The sequence below is a fragment of the Poecilia mexicana genome, unplaced genomic scaffold (assembly GCF_051168715.1).
Source record: "Poecilia mexicana isolate PSO_F unplaced genomic scaffold, ASM5116871v1 scaffold_10, whole genome shotgun sequence".
Lineage (NCBI taxonomy): Eukaryota > Metazoa > Chordata > Actinopteri > Cyprinodontiformes > Poeciliidae > Poecilia > Poecilia mexicana.
This window is the reverse complement of record NW_028263379.1, coordinates 8,886,012-8,893,031: the sequence shown is the minus strand read 5'-3', so window position 1 is coordinate 8,893,031 and position 7,020 is coordinate 8,886,012.

The following is a 7,020-nucleotide window of genomic DNA, read 5'->3' as shown; positions in this document are numbered from 1 at the left end:
AAAGCATAGAGTAATATGTCTTTGTCTTACGGTGAGTGACAATAGAGAGCATACAAATAAAATATAAAAAGAAAATGTGTTGTATTTGTGTTGAGGCTACATGTAAGATAAGTTTTGTGCCTCTGTTGACCTAAAACATCGACTACTCCTGACAATTTGTCACCACAGTTAGGTCTCATCTCCCTGACATGATGGATGGTTTGACCAAAAAACAATTTTCCTCTGCTGTCCCGAATCTGCTCCATGACACAAAGACAACAACGTCATCTCTTTTGATGCTCAAAGTTTGTCACGACATTAAAAACCAATCTTTTCTTGTGATTTGCTGCAATCTTCTCCTATATGTAGCCAGCAGTGCATTGAGATAAGTCAATGTATGGGCTGTCATGTCCCTGCACAGCCACAACATACGACAGCATGAAAAACACTGTCACGCACAGCTGCAGTGTGGGCTTGCATCTCGTGTCAAAGAGCTCACACACTGTCGCCGCTTGCTGTGACATTTCTCTGTAGCGCCACATGCCAGCTACCGAGGCGTCAAGTGGGAGGAAAATGTCAGGTATTTTCACCTCCATTTAGTCCAGAACAGGTGATTCAACTGCAATAACATGTTGCTTCGGATTCATGCCACGGAGCTGCCAGGTTAAAATGCAACCTTTGGAGATTTGTGTGGATTCATCAAGAGCACTTCTATAGCAGCTGGGAGTTACCTCTGATTTGTGTTTCCACTTCAAGCACTTCCAATCAGTTTTTAGTGTGGAGTCAAAAGGTAATATTTCTAAAATGTGATATAATTAGGGTTTAATCATACACCAAAGTTATTATTTAGAGGCATTTTTCAAAGGTCAGACTGAGAGTTAAAAGTCATCTTCGCTGTACAGATGAGATATTTAATGCTTCTGTGTTGCAATTTCATTTCTGACAAGAAGCGCTCCCGTATTTCACATGCAGCCCAAAAGACAAATAAAATTAGATTTGATTTGGTAACGCTGTTTAAGATTAAACTTTCTCCACCTGGAGTTTAGCAGCGTCCAGGCAGACATCTCTACTCTCTCAACGCAGAATTTGGCTGAAAAAACTAACAAGATCTCCTAAAAATTATAGCACCATTACCTAAATAGCCACCACTATCAAGTGAAACATGCTGAGTTGTTCTGTAGCTTTCATAGATACTTTCCTGCTCACATAATGACAGAGTGATTGTGTGCTGCATTAAGACCTTCATAATGATGAGAAATGACATGAAATGAATGACACAGCATGCTACAAATGGCTCGTTCTTGTTATTGGCTCAACAGCCTGTGATTTCTCTAACAGCCTGTAATTTCTCATTGTGATTTGGGGTGGAGAGAAGAGGAAAAACACACGGTTGGACAATTCACGCTGAGTATGTGTGTCTCTGTTTGGATATAATGAGTAAGTCTGCAGCGCAAGGCGCTTCAACTGGGAAGAACTCCCTGATGCATTTGTGGAAAAAGGCAACAGTGAGGTAAAAATTATAAATTATTTACAGGCAGTACAGTATAGTAGGCATCAAATCACATCACCCACATTTCAACACACATTATCACAGCCCAGTTGTACGGGATGTAGAGTAAAATTGCCTTTTTTAGTACCGTATGTTTTCTCTTTAGGTTGTAGGAAACTCCAAGGCTGAACTGGCTTTGAGGCGTAAGTAGAAACATGTCATTCATCTCAGCGAGTGGTCGCACGTCTCAGCTTTAATTAGATTCCTTGGAGAGATGAGAGTGATGCGTCCAACTCTCAGTGGCTCATCAAAGCCTGCAGTCGATCGGACGGAGCATCATGCCTCTGGTGGTTGGGCCTAAATTAAAAATTCATGACGGTTTATTTTCTTGATCTTTTTCAGTAGGAGTTTCCATTTATTAAATTGTAGTTGGATAAATTAAAGAAATCTAATAAAGATACATGCAAGCGAAGCTTATTTGTATAGCATGTTTAAAATAAGCTACAATGTTGACTAAAGTGTGGTATGAAAGTCCTAAAATAACAGTATTTTACCATTTTTTCCCACCAACAGACTGGATTTTATTTTTCCTTAGATTTTAATGGAGCAAGCAGAAAAAGTGTAAAGATAACATTAATAAAGAGCTGGGAGAAAAACATTTTTCTTTTAAGTTTTTATTTATGTGTGGTTAAAAGGAAGCATTTCAATTGAGTTTCATAAACTTTGGCATAATAAAAATGTTTTGGTCTGTTCTGGACACTGCCTCTCGCCCATTTGAGAGCTGGAGATAGGCACCACCATGGATGGATGGACGGACGGACGGACGGACGGACGGACGGACGGATGGACGGACGGATGGATGGATGGATGGATGGACGGACGGACTGACTTTTCTGGGTTCTAAAATAATTGTTAAGTAATACATAAAAATGGACTTTTAATTGTTCTTTAGAACTGGGAATTAGAAATGATGAAATGCAGTCCAGGTTCTTTATAAAAATTGTGAAATATCCCTTTAATTTAGCGTCAAATCAGAGTCTGATTTGTGAATAACCAGCCAGTCATGATCATATTTTCTTTCTGTGCCAACACGGTCTTTACAGATGAAATATTAAACACCCCGAGAGTCCCCTCCAGATCATGGCGCCCTGGGCAGAGAGCTCAAAAACAACACTCAACATGACTTCATGTGTAAAAGCATAGAAAATGAAAAACATTTTAAATTCCTACTCAGGACCCAAACAGGATGAAGACGGCGGGTTATTCGTATCAGTGTCTTTAGTGTTTGACAGACAGATGTAATTGCGTCCCACTGACATCATGTTTCATCAGACTAAAACGAGAATCCCCTCTGCCTTCTCTGTCGTTCCCCAGCTGATGAAATAACGCTGATCAATAATAAAGGTAGAAAAAATTAAACGTGGAAGCCAGAATCCTCCTTGAGATGCTGGTAATTAATTCAGCTTTGCTCTCAGACTCTGTGGGAAAATAAATTAACATAGAAAAGCAGTTTAGGATCTGAGTAATTGTGCCAATTATTTTCAAATATATAATTTTAGGTAACAGTTATCTACATATTGATCAGTAAGTTCTGCTGGTGGGATGCAGGGAAATTAAAATGTATGGTGAAGTAATCAAATATAAACAGTGTGTTACGACTTTTTTAAATTAGCTGCTTCCCACCAGCAATCTTTAAATCAACCAAATTAGCTCCACGTATAGTTTTATGACAGCATCAGAGCAAATTTGTTTCTTAAAATTAATGTGAGTGTTTTTCATTGCTGAGGGCTAAATATTTGAACAAAATGAAGGGAAAAAAACAAATATAAAGTATTCTGAACAAAGAAGACAAACATTGCTCTTAAAGAATGGCGTATACTGACTGATGATATTTTCCTGTAATTGTCGAGTCTTGCAGGTATTTAGAAATGAACCTGCCAAACCCTCAAGCTTTTTTTACATATTAAATGTCAATTTGACGCTTTGCATTTCTTCTATTTATATAGCTTCTGCATGTTCAACATTTACTTACTGATTTTTTTCTTTTATTTTACCAATTCACTTCTGATGTGCACCAATACTGCAGATAGGAAACTTTGATTGGGCAAAACTAAATGTTGTTTATTTTATTTGACGTATGAATTAATTTATTAGTAACTTTAATTATAAATTATCTGTTAGTGTTGTTTGGTTCATTTTGTTCAGTAATATGTAACGGCTGGGTTCCCATTTTGTGCCAAACTTCTCTCATCTGCTTCGTCTTTCGTTGGGTAGGTCTGTTGTTTTCTGTTTACCTATTAGTTTACAGTTTTGACTATCAAACTTAAACTTTGTGTAGTTCATTCAATTTCTTTTGAGGCCCTGTCATATTTATTTGTATGTTCTTTTGAATTTTATGGTAAATAAACCCACCTTTCTAAAATAAGTACAACTTTGTCCTTGTGCTTTACTTACTTGGTCCATTACATCAATAAAAGTGAGCTCAACATTGCTTCGAATGAAAATAAACAGTCAGGAAATTAAAGTAAGGTGTGAACCTATCATTAGACGCAGGTAATAAACAAATGGTGCTAAAATGTTAAAACTAAAATACCAACACTTAATTCATGCCACTTCAGCACATCACAAAAAAAAGCAAAGACTACAGAGAGATACGGTCCCAATCGAAGGCTGAGTGGTTTAAAACTTGTTAAAGCCTTCAGACTTTGAGCCGACGCTCTTACAAAGGTCTTTGAATTAAACACGACTGGATGTGAGCCTTGAGCGCTGATCTCTGTCAGCAGCTGTCAAAAGCCGGGGCTCTCCTATCACTATTTGCTTTTGACAGCAGTGTCGAAATGAGGGGTCCACTGAGGCATGGGGGCCCGCAATCTGCTGTGGCTTTGTGACAAAAAATATTCCTTGCAAGACAGTTTTCCTCAATAAAAACACAATTTATTTGACACCAAACCCTGCTGGGGACTTGTGACTATTAAGTTATCTTGTGATAGATTTTCATATGCCTACATTTATTTAAAAAACAGAATAGACTAAATGGACAGGTGCTTTTTTGGCACTCTTTGATTTCACTCCAACTTGTTTCAACAAAGAGGGTTGAACATATATGTGATTTTTTCCCCCAGATTTTCCACTGCTTTGTTTTGCTCTATTGCATAAAATCTCAATAAATTACATTTAATTTTGTGATTGTTCAGTTCCAATATGAAACTAAAGTCTAAAGTCTTTTGTAAAAGTAATTCCTATTGACAGTCTTACTTCAAAATTTTCTATTAGAAAATAAAATAAATGTACCCATCGTTTAAAAAAAAAAAAATTGAAACCAGAGTTTTCTGCCAGAAGAGGGAAAAGAACATAAATGGCATTCAGCTTTGCAAATTATGCATAATTCAAATGTATTTTAGGTATCATTTTGTGCTTTTCCTGAACCAAACTATCTAATGAACAAAAGCCGCAGTGAAAAGACGACATGGTGATACTTCCTGTCATTTTTATGTAAATAAGGTAACAATTAGCTAACTTTTGAGCTTTTTATCTAAGCTGGATGTCATCTGTCTCCCAATTTAGAGTTATGTAAATCGCATTTCCTCTTGTATAATGCCACAAAGTTGCAACAAAAAGTCAAAGTTTATGGATCACATTATTCATCCAAATCTTAATTTGTCATGTGCTGCATAATGATTCTGTGCACACATTTTGTTTTAGCAGTCGCAGGACGCCCCCTGTGATCTTCTTCCTTCAAAACCAGTTCAGCTCCTATATGCTGCTTTCTTATTTGCATCAGTATTTGCAGAATTTTTTTAGAGCTGTTGTGCAATTTCTAAATATTTGTGTTTTGTTCAAAGTGTGTCCTGGCTGTGGCGGTGTTTTGTTTTTGACATGTGTGTCCGTTTAATGGTCCGATCAACATTGACTGACCTTTGGCTATCCACAGGAACCCTTTATCAGGAGGAGAGGAAGCTATTTTCACATTACTACTTATCTAGATAGTCATAGAAAAATATATTTTTATCAGATTGTATAATGTAAATATGTTATGAGCATTTTTGGTGAGGAATCCCTGCCTTTGGACACCAGCAGTGATATTTTGCTCTGAAAGCGAAGCCTCTAAACGGTGTGGTCAGACTGACAAAAGCAGCTGCAGCCAAGAGACATTGTGATTCATGGTGACAACAAACTGCAATCTGCTGCAATGTCTGCTCTCTTAGGAGTCATCAACTGGGAAGGATTGCAGTTCCTGTTCCTCTTCACTTATCAGCCCCAATAATGTGGCAGATTTTAAAATGTTGATTTTAATGACAGAGTCCAGGGATTACTAAGCTTTCATTAAAGTTTTTAAATGTGAAATGGATAAAAAATATTCCAAACAAAACCAAATTTGATCAAATGTGTTGCTTTACACCCATGACGAATGGTTTGAGGATCAGCTAATGTTATTGCTGTTGTTTTCTGTTTACCTATTAGTTTACAGTTTTGACTAATAGGTCAAAACTGTAAACTAATAGTTTACAGTTGATTGGCCTTTCAATCTTCTTCTGTTAGTATCTACAAAAGGAGAAGAAACACCTAAGGCAGACTTTGTTATCTTTTCTTCAGTTAGGTAAATACACTGCTCAAAAAAATAAAGGGAACACTCAAATAACATCCTAGATCTGAATGAATGAAATATTCTCATTGAATACTTTGTTCTGTACAAAGTTGAATGTGCTGACAACAAAATCACACAAAAATCATCAATGGAAATCAAATTTATTAACCAATGGAGGCCTGGATTTGGAGCCACACACAAAATTAAAGTGAAATATTCCCTTTATTTTTTTGAGCAGTATATATCAGAAGCCAGGATAATTTCTGGGTCAAGACTTTAACTATAATAATTATTTATGAAAGTCTTGGACTTTTAAATAAGACTAAGCTGCCATAATTGATAGATAATTTTCCTTTGACACACAACTGTTATCTGAATTTGCAAGTACTGCCAGCATCTTTTGTCAGGGTTCCCAGATGCTGTAAAACCAGCAACCATTTCCCACATATGTAGACTTATATCCATGAAAAGTAATGTTACTGTCATAAGAAGGCAGATTAGAGCAAATCTCAACTTCTGAAGACTGTTCTCAATTTTCAGGATTGCTCTTATGATCACTTATTCACTTAAATAGTAACAATAAAGCATAAGAGTACGGCAATATATATTGTTCCCAGTAATATCTAACTTGTTGTTTTACTCGTGAGTCAGGTGCCATTTCAGTAAAATGTTGGAGTTAAAGCTGCAGTGTGTAACTTTTTTTTGCATGTTTGTTGAAACTATTGCTATGTACTGACAGCATAGTATGAGACAGATAGTCTTTGAAAAAAATGTTGAGCTTCCAATGCTCATTAGAAACAACCAATCAGAGCCAGGAGGCATGTCTTAGCGCTGTCAAATAAATATGTAAAACACATTTTTTCTTAAATATGCAGCTTTAAGCAGGAGCAGTGAAATAGACTGTGCTGGTCACTGGCGTCCTCCAGCCCTCTGTGTGATATGATCCGTTCATCTGAGCCTCCGGTCT